The sequence below is a fragment of the Malania oleifera genome, chromosome 1, assembly GCF_029873635.1.
Source record: "Malania oleifera isolate guangnan ecotype guangnan chromosome 1, ASM2987363v1, whole genome shotgun sequence".
Lineage (NCBI taxonomy): Eukaryota > Viridiplantae > Streptophyta > Magnoliopsida > Santalales > Ximeniaceae > Malania > Malania oleifera.
The window spans coordinates 47,743,860-47,761,949 of record NC_080417.1 but is presented as its reverse complement, the minus strand read 5'-3'; the positions used below and the strand labels follow the sequence as shown (position 1 = coordinate 47,761,949).

At 36.9% G+C, this 18,090-nt stretch overlaps 1 long non-coding RNA gene and 1 pseudogene across 1 annotated transcript; one reads left to right on the top strand and one right to left on the bottom strand.

The window, feature by feature from the left end:
• The first annotated feature begins 752 nt into the window (after positions 1–752).
• On the top strand, positions 753–12,682 carry LOC131144987 (uncharacterized). Its single transcript, XR_009133939.1, has 4 exons — positions 753–826; positions 11,964–12,141; positions 12,261–12,514; positions 12,598–12,682. It is a non-coding gene; the product is annotated as an uncharacterized LOC131144987 (long non-coding RNA).
• Positions 12,683–14,616: 1,934 nt separating this feature from the next.
• On the bottom strand, positions 14,617–15,595 carry LOC131160857 (uncharacterized; annotated as a pseudogene).
• Positions 15,596–18,090: the final 2,495 nt, after the last annotated feature.

The following is an 18,090-nucleotide window of genomic DNA, read 5'->3' as shown; positions in this document are numbered from 1 at the left end:
AGATATCTTAACACCATACTTAAATATTAGGATTGTCAGAAAACTACTTGTCCTTCTTCAGGTAAATTATTCTCATGTTTTCAAGCTATCATCAGGGATCTGTATATAGTTGGGTAAAGATAGTGTTAAAACACTTGGTTTGTGTACTGGTCTGACTACTCAACTGGGTTGGATTCACATATTAAAATTTCGTAGATCTTCAAGCTTCTTATTCATCTAATGCATTGAATTCTTCTGAATTTTTGTGCTATACTAGCATTAACTAATGTGAGAATGTATCTACATGTCTGCCTTTACAATGAGTGTACTTCATTTGGGTGTTGATGGGCAGAAGAGACTTGTATGTCCCAGTGCGAAGCCTTTGTTGAGCTGGTCATTGGCCTAAAGAACTGCCTATTCAATAAGCAAGTCATTTATATTTAATGCTTTGAATGTGAGGCAATTGCATGACTTTGTCCCAACCTTTTTGGAACTGTTGGTCGGTGCATGTGGGGGATTAGTTTTCTTAGATATTCTGTTATTTTAATTGTCAGTTTGGTGGTTTTCAGCCTTCTCATTCTGTTGGAGATTATCATTTTGCTTAGAAGATATATTGAACCGTGCTTATTTTAATTTTCTATTCATTGCTTTAGCAGTGCAGTTATATATAGCTCCTGTTGTTGGTTACTTTTCATGTGCTAGTTGTTTTATTAATTTTAATGTATTGTGATTCGACTGTTAACCTCTATTTGGGATTGTCCCTGCTGTAGGTGGAACAACAAAGCATCTTTTGGAACTGAATGCTCAAGTTTTTGATCGAATCATAACTAATATTTCTGTATATAAGGTGAACAGAATCATCCTTGTTTTGTCTCGAAGGTCTTTCAATATTATTTTTTGTTCACATTTAATTTGCAATATATGTTGGTAAGAAAGACTAATCAAAAGGAAAAAAAAAAAAAAAAAATGCAAAGTGCATTTATGAACAAAATGCCAGAACAGAATGGAACTACTGTTTTCTATCCAAATCTTTTATTAATTTACGAGGTGCCTGGGACATACTGTTGCCACAATCTTTATTGCTGATGAAATTTTGTTCATATCCTTTATCCAACTAATAGCCACTGTAAATTCATATTATCAAACCAGACCTCCTTTTTAGTGAGAATGAAATTATGATCTGAATATGATTGATGTATTTACTGTTTACGCTTTTGTAAAAAGCAGCGGGTACGTGTTTATATTTTGGGAACATCTTTCTGATTTACAAATCTGCACTGATTCGTTGGAAGAGCAACTTTGTTATCCTTGCCTTCTTCTTTTATTTTTTATTTTCTATGTCTAAAAGCATATTATTTCATTTCTTTGTGAATTTTTAATTAATTATCTTGGAGGTTTGATTATTATAAAAAGCAACTACTGAATTGTGTATATGATAAACATGTGGTGTCACAAATTATACTTGCTGTCTCTTATTTGTGCATGTCATAGGGCTTTTCTTTTTAATAGAAAAAATAAAATTTATTAAGAAACATGAGAATTACGCTGAGGAGACTATAAAGGCATATTACATTAAGAAACAAGAGAATTATCCTCAGCATAATAACAGCAAACATCAAGCAAACAAAGCCATCTAATCCTGCTGAAAGTCTAAGAACCCAACAAAATTTAAATCTTAAAGAAGATTTTTTTTTTTTTTTTTTTAAGAGATCAAACCGAACATTAACGATAAAAAAAAACCGAAGAAAAAATTAATTTTAATGATAATATTAATTAAGAAGAGAAAGAAAATAAATTAACTTTAGTAATAATACCCAAACAAGATTTAAAAGTTAAAACTTTAATTGAAATTCTAATGAAAATTAACAATTTTCAATCACTATTTAGAAGAGAGAGAGAGAGAGAGAGAGAATAAGCAAGTTTGGGTTGGACTACAAAGTTGATTTTTATGCCGTCTCTTTTGTGAAAGATGCTAAAGTGGTTCATGAGTTGAAAGATTATCTCTAATGTAACTCTCCCCCCATCTTGTTTTGTTTTGTTTTTCTCTTCTTCTTTCTTTTAGTTTCAATGTTCATCTGTTTATTTATTTATAGTTTTATATGGTATTCTCATTTATTAATTCTAAAATTTTACACACTTTGTCCATAGGCTGCAATGCAAATATCCATTTAATTGTGAAAATTGAAAGTGTAGACTCCATACAAAATCTTCATTCAATAATTTATGCATCTGATGGGGTTAGTTTTCAATATTTTTAAAGCATTTCCATATTGTTTATTATTTACTCAATTAATATTTGAAAAAATTAATGCACATATGTGTGAACAATCTGTTCTCTATTTAATTTCTTTAGCTTTGTTTTCTTAACAAGAGTTTTTACAATATTTATACTAAACTTGTTTAGTAAAGGAGGGGCAAAAATTAGCTTGATGTAATTTTCTTTTCCTAGTATAGCTGCGCATCAAATTGGTGTATCCTCCCAACTTATGAGTTCCTTAAATAGCCATTTTTGTTGCCATTTTCTTCAATGAGTTGGGAGCTCATTAAGATTTTCATGACTGCAATTTTAATGTTTTCATTCAAACAATTGGGAAGCAGGTCGAGCACACAACAAGAGCTTACTGTGCATTCTTTTGCATTCAAAATGTCCTTATATATCCTTTTTATTGGTAAATAATATTTTGTATCCTTCATTCACCTATAAGTTACTTGCAGACTGTGTAATGTATAGTTATTTAGACAATGTAGTTTGTATATCCGTTGGGCTTGGGCCATTGGGCTGGATTATTGACTTGGAGGATAAAACAATTTGAAGTGATAATTATGAGTATAAAAGCCTAAAGGTTTTGGGGGTGCTAGGTTCGCTGAGAACCTGGTAACATTTTAAGGGGATTTTATCATACAAAGATAGCTACTCTTCATATCCAATTCAGCCAATATGAAGAGAGTAAAAGTAACTCATTTTATTTTACACAAAAATACAATTGTAATTTTAAAATAGGTGTGGGCACTTACCTGGAATGCCTATCAGTTCTTTCTCTTCTTGTTTTCCTTTTCGTTGTTTCTCTCTCATTATTATTTGAAAAAAAAAAAAAATTTATAGGATAAAATCATAAAATCAGTGAATATCACACACACACACACACACAATGCATTGGAAGACAATTGGGGGCAAAACAAATGCATATTTGAAAACAATGAATGGTGTATTTTTTTTCCCGTCCGATGATTGATAAGGCTTATATCTTTGTGCTATGGTTGTAGTGCTTGTTTGTGTTGGTTTGATATACTGAGCCATGTTGAATCTCTGGTTTTGTTTGTTTCAGAACTGCAATTCCAACAATGATATTGGGATTGGTTTAGGTTTCCATTGAATATGGATATCATTGGTATTTGACTTGGGAAAAGGGCACTTCTAATAATGCACATGGCTTCATCTCCTATAAAACAAATTAAATGCTCTCTTAATCTCTTGTTATGCCTATATGCCTTTATAAGAACAACACTATAACATACTATACATATATTGCTGATTGATTAAATTCATCTGATGGATAGTCAGCTTTTGATCACTGCACTGAACTCTTACTATCCTATTTTTGCTTAATGCTTATATTATTTGATGGATAGTCATTTCTGTTTAAATGCTTTTGAGCTATTCACTACAAAAAAATTGGTTTTTAGTGACGAAAGTATTAGTGACGAATTCAATTTTGTCACTAAAAGTTGGTATTAGTGACGGTTTTTAAGAACCGTCACTAATAGTCTAAGCATTAGTGACGGTTTTAAAACCGTCACTAATACTTTCGTCACTAAATACAGCGCGGTAAACAATTTCCGCACGAAAATTTTTCCGAGAAAATATTAGTGACGATTCTAGGGTATTAGTGACGGTTTTGAAACCGTCACTAATAGTCTTTTCATTTAAAAATATTTTTTAAAAAGAAATAGTTAAGGGTATTAGTGACGGTTTGGGTAACCATCACTAATAAGGGGTATCAGTGACGGTTTTGAAACCGTTACTACTAGTGTTTTCTTTTAAAAAATTTTAAAAAAAGAATAGTTAAGGGTATTAGTGACGGTTTTGGAGAACCATCACTAATAAGGGGGTATTAGTGACGGTTTTGAAACCATCACTACTAGTGTTTTCATTTAAAAAATTTTAAAAAGAAATAGTTAAAGGTATTAGTGATGGTTTGGGATAACCGTCACTAATAAGGTGTTATTAGTGACGATTTTAAAACCGTCACTACTAGTTTTTTTATTTAAAAAATATTAAAAAAGAAATAGTTAAGGGTATTAGTGATGGTTTGGGAAAACCCTCGCTAAAAAGGTGGTATTAGTGACGGTTTTGAAACCGTCACTTCTAGTGTTTTTTTTAAAAAATTTTAAAAAAGAAATAGTTATGAGTATTAGTGACGGTTTTGAAACCGTCACTACTACTTCAGACTTTAGCTTACACAAAAAAACCCTAAGGGCCCCTAACTCGCGCTGCGGCTCTTACCCTTTCCTCATCCCAGACCTCTCAGCTCTCACTCTCTCAAATCTCAATCCTCTCCTCTCCTGAGTCGCCTCTCCTCTCCTCTGGTGCGCTGCTACGTGCCGGACCTACCGGTGCTGCGAGCTTGCGAAGTTCAAACGATCCCCAGCTCGAGTCGTCGTCTCCTCTAGGCTCCACGAACCACATCCACAAGCATCAGTCATCCCTATTCTAATTGTAAGCAAGATTATCTGGCAGCGACTGCGACAACTGACCTGGCTTACAGTGTGATTTTAGAACATACCCTTGCAGAGAGGGAGCACAGGTATTTGTAGGACATTTTTTTTCAGTGATGCATACTTGATGCAGTTCTAATAGACCTTATCTTACTAATAGAATGCTACAACTACACCCTGTTCTATTATACATGATTTTATGTATTGATAATTGTGTGTAACTGTTCTGTTAGGCAGTATTAACTTTTTTCCCAAGTGGCTGAGTAGAGTTGAATGCTAGTGATTAGGTGGCCTAGTACGTTATTGTTTATGAATTTGTCAAATTAAAATACTTGTTAGCCATAAAAAATTTGTGAAGCAAATTTTTGGAGGGGCATTTCGGAATAAGAGATAAGAGTATACATTATGGATTTGTCTGTGAGGTTCTGATTGTTGCATCAGTCAACGGAATATTAATTCACATAGATAGTGATGATTGATAATGCTGATTTGAGTTGAATGATGGCAATGTAAAAGTTAGTCGGGATGGAAATAGAGATCATGATGAGGAAATTGGCTAAGACCATTCAGTCCTATAAAATGAAGGCCAATGAATGCACTTGTAAGGTAGATTGGTTTGTTAGAAGTTGAGGTGCCACATGAACAAGAGGAAGGTTGTAAAATACTTGCATCAAGATTGTGAGAAAATATTTGATTGGTAATGATTGCACAGTATGGTTGGCAAAAAGACTTCATGTAGCTGTTCCCAAGTTGTTGAGTTTAAGGCTATCTTGAGTTGGGTTGAGTAGATTTCATTAGATGAGACGGTTGAGGTTGACTATTGGGGGTTGAATGAAACTCACCACTTAACTAAAGGGTGAAGTGGTCAACTAATAAACACCAAGGTGAAGTGGTCAACTGATAAACCCCTTATTAAGCACTTGGTTTTCTGTGTGAGTGATGTTGTAATTCCATAATAAAGTTCCCAAGGAGATTGAGTTAGAGGATTTTTTTTCTTTTGTGAATTGTAGTAAAAATTAAATTTTTTGCATTCGTTGAAACTTATGTGTAAAAATATATGGCACACGTAGTGGGACATCTGTCTCTTATTTCTTTCTCCTATGTAACAAGTCTTCATGGCAAATATCTCATATTTGATGGCTTCAAGGATGAACCCAGCCAACAAAAATGTCATTGCTGCCACTAAAATCGTTAGCTTTATTCATGTTAGCCTTAGCTCAATCAATGCTACACTTGAGGGACCAATGACTTGTAGTTAGTTGCAATCCCTTATCCAACAATTCTAGCGCAAGAAGTACAATCAAGTTCCGCCATATCTCTTGATTTCTTGGTAGGAACAAAAGCTCACAACTTATCAATTTAGATGCTCCGTAATCCTTTCAATACTAGTATGGAGGGAAAACTCCATGTATAAGCAAATTGCTCGCCCTAATCTATTTATATTCTAGGTGATTGAGAGCCTTAGGGATAAGATCATTCATGTAATTTTTATAGCTCATCTTGTAATTAAGGTGATTTCAATTATGAAGATCGATAGAATGACATTTGAAGAAAATTTGGTTTAAATGGAATGAAGGATTTGTTTTTGCGTAAAAATTGTGGAAAACAAAGATTTGTCAATTGCAACTCTGTTAAACAAATTTGAGATTTTGAGTCAAAATCCTATTTGTTCACCAAGTTTAACTCTTGTTGTCATGTTATTAGAGCTACAAACGAGCCAAGCTGAGCTGAGTTGTGGCGAGCTCGAGCTCAACTTAAGTTTAAAATTTTATGTTCTAATTCGACTCGTTTAGCATATATATAAGTTGAGCTCAACACAAGCTCAACTCGACTAAAGTTCGTTTCACATATAAATGACAAGAGCTCAAGCTCGAGCTCCAAGTTGGCTAGACTGAAGTTTGTTTCAAACTAATAAACGAACCAAGTCACTAACTAATTAATTTAATTGATAATTAATTAATATAATTTGAGAAAAATATATTTTAAAGTAAAAAAATTAAAATTAAATATTTAATGTGATTAGTTTAATATTGAGTTTAAACTAATCAGTTTTGTTGTTATCTAATACATTTTATAAGGTTGTGCAATTTTTTTATTTTTTTAATTTGAAACCATGTCAAATTTTTTTTTTAGTGGAAGATCTATAACCACTATTGTACCCATTAATAATCACAAAAAATAAGCATTAGCCATTAGATAAACAGCCCCCTATCCAATTCCTCCACGTAACACCTGACCCCTTCCTCGAAGGCATTCTATCCAAGAACTCCCAACTAGCTCAATCACACGCCTTCTAAAAATTTGAAAATCTAATTTGAACACAATGCCCTTTTTCTTTGTACGACGAACATCCTACCACTTCAATGTCTACTAAAAATAGCATACACAATCTGCCTCTTTCCCACAAAAAAACACTTTGTGCAAAAGAAATAGTATTACTAAGGAGGAGGTTAGACTTCACGTTCAGAGTCCAGTACTCCAAACTTCAAATCGTGCTGATCGAACTCTGGTACATGTCCAGAATATTAATAGTTTGGAGCTAGAAGTGTTTGAAAAATGGGGAGGTAAGATGCAAAAACCCAGGAGCAACTATGGGGGAGATTGGGGGAGTACATAACTTTATTTTTACATTGCATTTATAATTATGTAGTTTTTTCCTTATTTTTAAAGTACATGTAATTTATTTATGTATTTTTATCTAGAAATTGAAATTCTCAAAAGGTTTACACCTTAATGCCATAAGGCTTATGCCTTGCCTACTTATCACGGCTCCTTATGCAAAATTAATTATTGTCATTTTATGTGTGCATCGAAGCTTAGACCCGTTCAAGAATGGTTACTATACATTCATGCCTCATCGTACATGTGGGACAAATCAATTGTTAAAATTCAATTGATTATTAGTCATATTATGTAGACTAATAATCAATTGAACATCTCGATTATTTGTTTCATTTACGATTAGTGATGTTTGTATTTCAACCATTATTAAATTGTCCAATGTGGACAGTTTAGGAAGTTGTATTTACATTCTTGTCATCGTTTACGCTTTCGTTATTGTCATTATATATTTCGATCGTGTCTTTACTTGTGTTCTCTGGGTGCATAGTGGGGTGTGGTGACAATTTGTTAGTGATGGAAAACTAGCAGATGATGTGCACTTCCCCCATCTCGTGTACTTGGAGAGCCATGGGGAGATGTTGCTGAAATTTATAATGACTATGATGAAGGGATTTGAGCGATTGATCGCAATGTAATTGCAACATTCCTGAATGGGATAGGATCTGTACCCTTTAGACGGAAGATGGTTGATTATATGATTCACAATGCATGCGTCATAAACATTCTGACAATGTAATCAACACCATTTATTTGAACATGTTATAGGGAATGAATGAACATGGATAAGAGTTGGATGAACGCTCGGGGTAGATTTTTGCCAGAATACGTGAAAGGAGTACATGATTTCATAGATGAGTGTTCTTGCAAGAAATGCCAAAACATAACATTCAAACAAATTGATATGGTACATTCACATTTATTAGACTTTGGAATGGAGAAAATGTACACAAGATGGGTGTTCCATGGTGAAGATTACGCAGTTCAGAGCAATGATGATGACGATGAAGATTAGGGGACAAATATAGTAGGTGGTGCTACACGTTCGAAAGGGTTAATCGAAATGTTAGTTGACTTACAAAGGGGAATTGCAGTGGACAGGGAAGACGTCAGTGTGTTGCGTACTGGTGATGAATCTACTTCAGTAGGTACCATACCTTGCGATCCTAGTACGTTAAATCGATTTGGTAAACCATTTGCTAATCTTGTGAGGGATGCATGAGTGCCCCTATATCCAAACTGTACAAAGTTCTCAAAATTAGAGTTCCTGATAAAGTTGCTTCATGCAAAGACAATGCATGGGTTATCTTAGAGCGCATTCAACATGCATTTAAGCCTCATTAAGGCAGCACTTCCGGATGGTGAAACACTTCCAAAGTCCTTTTATGAAGCAAAGACATACATGCGTGAATTGGGTCTCGGTTACACTACAATACATGTGTGTATGTATAATTGTGCACTCTTTTATGGTGAACATGAAAATGCGAATGAGTGTCCAGAATGTGGTGAACCGAGGTATACAACTAATCAGAAGAAGGGTAAAAAGATCCCTCAAAAAGTTTTGCAATATTGTCCATTAATCCCCGCGGCTGCAACGATTGTATATGTGTAAAAAGAATGCTACAGATATGAGAGGACATAAAGAGAAACGTTTTCAAGATGGAAACACCCTTAGCCATCCAGCGGACTCCGAAGCTTGGGCCGAGTTTGATAAAATGCATCCGTGGTTTGCTAGTGATCCTCGCAACATCAGACTTGACCTTGCTTCAGATGGGTTCAATCCTTTCGGTAACATGAATAACTTGTATAGCACGTGGCCAGTTATGATGATGCCATACAATATACCGCCATGACGATGTATGAAAGAACCCTTCATTTATGTGCCTCTGCTTATTCCTGGACCGAGGGCACCTGGTAATGAAATTGATGTTTACTTGAGGCCATTAATTGAAGAGTTGAAAGAACTATGGGAAAAAGGAGTGGATACATTTGATGTGGAAACCAGGACAACATTTCAGATGCATGCTATACTTTTGTGGACAATTAATGATTTCCCCGCCTACGGCAATCTGTTGGGTTGGAGCACAAAATGTTACTTAGCATGCCCAGTGTGTAATAAGGATGTTGGGTCCTTATCCTTAAAGCATGGACGCAAGTTATGTTTTATGTGTCATCGTCGTTTTTTATGACCTGGACATCTTTGGAGGACTCGTGGTGTTAGAAGCTTTAATGGAAAACCTGAATGAAGGTTGCAACCAAACCGACTAAGTGGGGAAGAGATATTAAACCAGCTCAGGTTGATCAGAGATATGAAATTTGGGAAATCACCTAACAGTAGAAAAAGGAAACGTGCTGAGTGGGAGTTAAATTGGACAAAGAGAAGCATCTTCTTCGAGTTGTCATACTGGAAAGATCTTCCACTACGCCACAACTTGGATGTTATGCACATCGAGAAGAACATTTGTGAGAATGTCATTTGTACATTATTGGATATAAATGGGAAGACAAAGGACAAAACGCAAATGCTCGTTGGGATATGGAACATATGGGAATACGGCCTGAGTTGCATTTGATTCGTGATGGGGACAAACTTCTCATGCCATCAGCTTGTTACACATTTTCGAAAGATGAGAAGAATAATTTTTTCAAATGGATGAAATCAGTGAAGTTTCCTGATGGATATGCATCAAACATATCTCGATGCATAAGCACGAAGGAAGGGAAGATGTTAGGAATGAAAAGTCATGACTGTTACGTCTTTTTGCAACGAGTTCTGTCCGTTTTCCTTCGTGGATACTTGACCGAAGATGTTCGTTCGGTCCTGATTGAATTGGGGATCTTCTTTCGACAGTTGTGCTCCAAGAAATTGAGCGTAAACGTACTTGAACGGTTAGCGGAGGACATTGTGATGATACTATGCAAGTTGGAGAAAATATTTTCACCAGCATTCTTCGATGTGATGGTCCACCTAGCCGTCCATTTACCAATGGAAGCCATAATTGGAGGACCGGTCCAATATCGTTGGATGTCCAATATCGTTGGATGTATCCTATTGAGAGGTAAATTGTAAAGTCCTACAATGTTCTCGTGATTTCTTTGTTTTTTTTGTGTGTGTGTGTGTGTGTGTGTGTACAAGTCACTAATGCTGTGTAAAATGCACAGGTTTTTATCCACTTTGAAGGGGTATGTGCGCAATAAGGCACGACCAGAAGGTTCAATCATTGAGGCATACATTGACAGTGAATGTTTTGCATTTTGCTCAATGTATCTACATGATATTGAAACAAGGTTCACTCGTGAGGAGTGGAATGCAGACATTCATGCTATTAACGCCGAAGATGAGGAACCGAGGAGCTCTATATTTCGAGGAAATGTTCGGTCGTTTGGTGCACGGGTTTTCGATTTCATTGATATGGACGACCTACGAAAGGCACATTTTTACATCCTCAATAATTGTGAAGAAATTATTCCATATATCGAGTACGTAGTTCAAAACTCCTTACTTTGCATTGTATTTACATATGCATATATACTTAGTTGACATTAACATGTACTATTGTTGCATATAGCGAATATAAAGCTGAACTTTTGGCTCAAAATGAAAAGAATGTTGACAAAAGATAGAAGGAATTTGTCAATTGGTTTGGGTGCTGTGTAAGTAACAACTACTGTCTGAGTTCGCTACAATGTACATTTTCAATATTGACGGTTTACTCATCTAAAGTCCTTTGTAATTAGTAGATGAAAGTCATGTATTATATTAAAGAACCAACAAGAAGTAAAGATTTGTACGCGTTGGCATGTGGCCCCGATCAATGAGTTAACCGTTACAGCGGTTGCATTGTCAATGGCTTACGCTTTCATACGAAGTCCCTCGAACTGCATAGAAGAACCCAAAATTGTGGTGTTGCGGTGCTAGGCACAGAAGGAGACGAGGAAGTTGACTATTTTGGTGTGTTGGATGACATTATAGAGCTTCACTATGGAGCTAACAGACTTGTCCACATTTTCAAGTATACCTGGTGGGACATTAGCAATAAAAAAAGTGGGATAAATACGGATGCCTACTTTACTAGTGTCTATTTCAGTAACACATGGTATCAAAACTACCCTTTTGTGCTTGCGACGCAGGCAGAACAAGTGTTATACCTTAAGGATACAAAATTAAAGGGTGAATGGCATGTGGCCCAAAAAATTCCTCCTCAAAGTTTGTATGATATTACAGAAGTCGCAAATGGGGAGAAGAGTGTCAACGATGATGCTTTCCAAGAAGATCAGCCATCTGATCCCGTAGCAAGGCAATCTGCTATCAATGTTGCCGGGGAAGGAGCCGATCCTATACCATTAAATAGGGTTGGTGCCATAGCAGAACACGTAGGAACTGCTGACATTAGAATTGAACCCTCTGTACACGCTAACTTCATCGACAGTAATGAAATTGATGGGGAAGATGAAACTATGGTTGAGTACTGTAGTGAAGAGGAAGACACTCTAGAAAGTGAGGATGATACTGATATTGAGGACGTATAGGGGGTAAGCGTGTTATGTTGTCACCGTGTATTTGACATGTGAAAATAAGTGAAAATATATTTACTATGCATCCATCTAATATCCAATCTTCATATATTTACTTGTGAATTATTTTGCAGACATGGCACCAGGAGGTCATCGTCGCTTACTTCAGTCTTGGCTATCGATGACATCATCCCGCGAGGATGATGGGTCATCCACGAGAGCGACTGAGCGCGTTAGGGCTGATGTGGCACCATCTGGTGCCCTCGGGGCCCCAGACCGACATGGTTCCATCAGTTAGGTATCAAGCCCAAGGTGAGTTGCCGTCCATAATGAGCGGCGTTGGTATGGTTACGAGTATTTGATTTAGAATAATATATTTACTGTCATTTCACGTGTATGATTATCTTATTGTTCTTTAATTCTTCTTTCAGCATTGACCTCTATGGCGTAGATGAGTTCAGGCTGTAGTGCAGCGAGGAACGTTGCGCTAAAGAAGCACTTGGAGAGGACTAGGCGGCAGATCCATATTGACATTCCTCCAGGCTTTACAGCCCTGCTTGCCGATTGGTGCACAACTTGGTCACGGGAGCTTGGCATTATATGTCGCCAATATGCTCCAGTCACTTGCTTCACCTGGTCAAAGGTGACGGAGGCTCAGCGCTTGGTTCTATATGAGCGCATCTTGGTAAGTAACCCTATAACATTTCTTTCACTTTTAATATATTACCCAAAGGATTCTCTAACATTCAATATATATTTCATATGCAGGAAGAGTTTGATATGGACATTTTCACCGCAGACCATGTCAAAAGGGCGGTGAACACGCAGTTGTGCTCTCGGTTTAAGACCTATTGCAGCAAAATGCGCAACCATTTTAGGGAGATGGGAGATGAGGCAAAAAGCGCAGAATATGGATAAGATTCCCTAGAGGACTGGCGGGTTGCTGTTGTGCTCGCCCATTTTGCGACCACTAAACTATCAGGTGATGTGTTTTTGCTATTAATTAAAATAACTACTTTTCTATTTATGTGAATATTAAAAGTCATTACATCTATTTTGTCTGGTTATCTGTTGAAAAAAAAATGCTGCGAATCGCCAGCAAACTAGAGTACGAACATGTGGTGGTGGCTCGAAATGTCATCGAAAGGGTAATTGCCTAGAAACCACTCACCATTACTGACAAGTGTTATTTATATGAGCCCCGCTGAATTCATATTAATGAAATTATATTGATAAGTAGCGAGATACCCGTTCACTAGCGACATGGAGTCGAGCAGGATCTGTATCAGAGCAAACATTAGACGACTCATCGGGAGAGTGGTGGCAGGGGGTGCGCAGATGAAAACATGTAAGTAAATAGATTATTTATGTTAATTATTCTTATTCCAAAACGTTCAGTTGTATTCGTATTCTTCATTTTCATCATTTTCATGATTGAAATAGGCACCAAAGATGCTTGAGCTGAGGGATGACACCCGTTGCAGAGAGGCAGTCAGTCGATGAGGATTGGACGAGATCTGCACTCAGGGGTGCTTGGGCAACGATAGGTGGCTGGTTGAATGAGTCTTGGGAGTGGATACGTCGCCCCAACACATCAGTTCATCTTCTTTCCGGTGCCGGCGTCGTCTGAGACTGACCGAGAGCAGTGAGCCGACGAGGGCTTTGATAGAGGCGATGGTTATCCGGATGCAAATGATGGAAGGAGAGAGAGAGAGAACAGCAATTGAAAGAAAGATGTTTGAACTGGAAGCGAAGATGAAAGCCAATGAAGAATTGGGACGTGCAGATCGAACAAATATGAGCCAATCACTTCCAGATGATGCGGGTGATCCTCTCATTAGAAGGTAGTAAAAGCTAGAGTGACAAAACATTGAAATAGAAAGCATGAGATTTCAATTAGAATAAATCCCTTTATCCTTTTTTTACTTTAAAAAGACATCAAGAGATATTTAATAATTATTGATATAATGTTATGGTCTTACTGTCTATCAATGACATCATTAGGGGGACTTCCACCCTTTGTGCATGATCCACATATGATAGACATCTCTTGGGTAGTTTTGTTACCAATTGTAATAGTCTCAAGCCATGATTTTGAGGAGTTATTATCAATTTTAGTCCCCAATCTCACAATTTGTCCTATAAAAAGGGTTATTTTCCTCACATAATTGTAGCGTGTGAAACCGAACTCTCAAGTACACATTCAATATAGAACTATGCTATGGGGTTTCAAGGGGTACAGATTCACAGGATTATGTGACAATGGTCCCTCTGCTATCTCTGCCAATGAGGACAATCTTGCCTTCTAAAGAAGATAAATTATTAAATTAGGCCTTCCTAACCGTCTAAAGAGGTGGCGAATTATGAAGAATGGTAGGTATAAATTGGGCTCTTAACCCCTTATGTACAAGATGTCATATGAAAAGGTACTATTCCCAAAAATGGAGAATATTATTTCTTTCTTATTAAATGTTAAATAAAATAATTAAAAAGATACCAAGAATAACTATTCCCATCTTAATTTCAAAATTTAACTATTTTCCATCTTATCTTGAGAATAACTATTCCTCAAACAAGCAAAACAGTAAAGGGAAAATTTATTTTTAAATTTTATTATAGGAATACTCCACAATACCGAATACCCAAAATTTTAAGTAACAGGAGGATCCAACAGTATATGTATGGAATTTCAAGAGAGATGAAAGTATACAAAATTAAACAAGGATAGAAAATTAACGTCAGTGAGGAAAGTACATGAAAACTCTACAATTCACAACAGTAAAGTATTCATGTCATAACAGGTTCCTGAATTAGGCAAAAAATTGAAAAGTTAACAAAAGCAAACAGTTCATCATCCCGCTTAATAAGCATGACATCCAAACAAACTGTAGCAGCCCCGGAGAAAGAAACCCCAGGAGAGGTCCTAGCCTGTCTAAGAGCCTCTTGTAGATTCTCCGAAGCATGAAGAACAAAATAAAACCTCATATAAACATCACGAAACTCAGGCATACTGTCTATGTGCTCACCTATCATCCAGAACAGGATAAGACAGCACCAGTGCATTTGAGCTCCAATATACAGTGAGTTATAAATCTTCCAGTTAACTCCCAACCTTTCTTGCGGGAGGAGAGAGCCCCTGCAGACAATCGTCAGGACCTGACAGACTGCACACCCAATGGCAACCCTCATCCCTTTATTATGGCTTCCATGCCAGCATAATAACATGCGGAGAAAGTGTCTCAAATATGTGGGCCATACATAATTCAGCAAGGTACTAAAGTATCCTCACAACCTAAACCAGCCACTCCCAAAGCCATGTGCTTACAGTAGATGCAACAGTTTGCATGCTACCAATCTCTATCCATGGAGCATCCTCAAGTAGTGGAGAAGACTGATAATATAATCTTACCCATTGTCACCAAATGTACTCAAAAAGAAAAGAGAGTGATTTTAAAACACCATTTGCACATTGAGTTCTTGTACACGATACTCATTCATAATGCTGGTTAGAGTACTGTAAAAGGAGAAACCTGTTTCTGCACCTACTGCAATTGCCCACAGTAGTACACACGCGGTTCTGACGCTCAGCACTTGAGATTGTTAAATAATGTTGTTGCCAGGAATTTTGGGTCAATGGCTTTTGCAATGTGGCCAAAGTTGTTCACAGTGTTGCTCGCCGGATACCCTTTCTTTAGGGCTTTAGCCCCATCTCAAGAAGATCAAACAATCCTCATCCAATCTCTTGCTGGACAAATTCAGCCCCCATGGTCAGCATGCGACCACAAGATCAATACAAATTTCCTGCCACCTTCTCATTGCCGGGATTATGAAGATTGGAGTCAGTTGAGTGAAGCAAATCCTTTGTCGGAGGAGTCATTTTGTCATTACCAATAACATTGACAATAGCTTGAGAAGCCTACCCAGTATGTGTCCGAAAACTTCCGGATGCTCCTCCCAGCTATTCATACAAGCCAACCCCAAGATGACCCAGTCCGTTGTTATGCTTGTGCACATTTCATGACAAATAAGCTGATGATACCGTTATTTTCCTTGATAACCATTTTGAACAAATTGTTAATATCCTCACCATTCTCAGAATTTTTTGAGAAAGTGTGTGGTCTTTAAAATTAATTTGGAAAGAAGTGAAGTTGGGCTGGTTCATCTCAGCTGTATGATAGGATTTGGAGCTGAATTCCATGTGTATATGTACATTGGTAGAGAGATCTTTGACTTATTTGGTGGTTCCTTCAGGAGGAAAACCACTCTCTTTAGCTCTTTGAGATCTTGCGGTGACCAAGGTTGCGAAGTGGCTTGATGGTTGGAAAGGGGTGTTGTTCTCTTTAGGTGGTAGAACTATTCTCATTCAAGCTAGCTTTACAAATATTCCTCTGCCGTTTCTCTCTTTTGTCAGATTTTGAAGGGGTGGCTAGAAAGCTTGAGAGGTTTTGAGGGATTTCTTATTGTCAGGTGTAGGGGAGAGGGGAGATCATTTGGTTAATTAGGTGGTGGTTTGTAGGTCGAAGGAAGAGGGAGGGCTGGGTCTTGGTAACATATCATCTATGAACATCGCCCTTTTTGATAAGTGGTTGTGGCGGTTTACCTTGAAGGTGAATTCCCTTCGGCACAAAATAATAAAGAGTAATATGGCAATCGAGAAAATGGTTGGGATGCTACGTTAGGTCTTAGAAGTTCTTTTGAGAATCCTTGGACGACGTGGACGTTTATTTCGCAGGTTCACCCTTTTCTTCCTCTAACAAAGTTTCAGTTGGGTAGAGGCAATCATATTAGGTTTTGGAAAGATGCTTGGGTGGGGGAGTTCCATTATCTCATTCCTTTGCACTCATATACACTCTTTGCCCTTGCCATTGCCACAATGATGTGTGATAAAGGCGTTTGTTTGGCTGGTCATGCTTAATAGAGTTAACACCAACAATCTGCTGCAGAGCAGAAGGCCTTCTAAAGCATTATCTCCTGATATGTGTTTATGTGAGAAAAACTCTGAAGATGTCCTCTCTAATTGTTCGTCACTATTCCTTTTCCTTGGGGCTTGTTGAATCCATGTTTGGTGGTTCTTGGTGAAGAGTGGATTTGTCCAAAGTGGAAGAGGAGTTCTTGCATATTTCTTTACTGTTTCTGAAAAAGATGAGAGATGGTAAGAGGCTGCAGAGGTTTGCTATATGGCTGTGTGAGGGGAAATTTGGCCAGAGAGGAAGGTAGACGGATGCAATATTTGGCTGCACTTTGGGCTTGTCGTTTAGGCTGTGTTCAGGGTTTGTTGCTTTTCAGGATGTCATTTGAGTTTGCATGGCTTTAGTATTTTGATTGATTTTTTCCTTTTCTGTTCTCTTCAATTGTTGTCTGTTTCTCTCCTGTTATAAAGATTCTTTCTGTTAAAAAAAAAATTGTGCACTAGTTATTTGCAAATCATGAACATAATTGATTACTTCAATGCAAAAGTATCCTCAATGATTTGAGTTACCTCTTGAACATTCAGAAAATGGATCATAATTAATGACTGACCAACTTGATTTTGAGGTATGACTTTTTATGATGGGATTAATGGATAACAATTTGCAGCTTTGAAATACATATGATATCCTTAGCCTAGGACAGCAGCTTTGCATACCATTGGATTTGAAGTTTATGTTATCCATATCCACACTATTAACATGCGAACATCAAAATTTAGAAAAATATTATGATATTCTAAAATACAAATGGTTAATGTTATGCTATGGTTGACTCATTGGTTCCAATAAGGAGGGGACCTACTTCTCTTCAAAGCGAACGAATGGTTTTTGAAAAATTACCCTATGTACCTTCTAATCTTTTGCCAATATTCTTTTGGGGACCCCAATCCAAAAGAGTATTGATTTAGCGAAATGGATGTGTTGTGATCCCCCGAAAATTCTATACCAATAATAATAATCTCTATGGAAACCAGACAATCTAAGAAAAAGTTGAGGATTTTGAAAAGCCATAAAAGCAAGGGACATGTAGTTTAGTCAGGTAACCCCAAAATTTTAGAATGATTTTTTTTTTCTTGTGATTAAATAAAAGTGAGAATGGGTTTGTAAGGATATGAGTGGAGAGAAACAAATAATGATTGATGTAGAAGATGGACAATGATTTTTTTTTCACCGCCCTTATATTGAAGAGAAGGATTAGGAACGCACAAAGGTATAGCCTCATGCAATTAACGAGATTCGCTAATATGATAAAGAAACTGAAATTAAAATTCAGGGAGTTACAAGTCCGTAC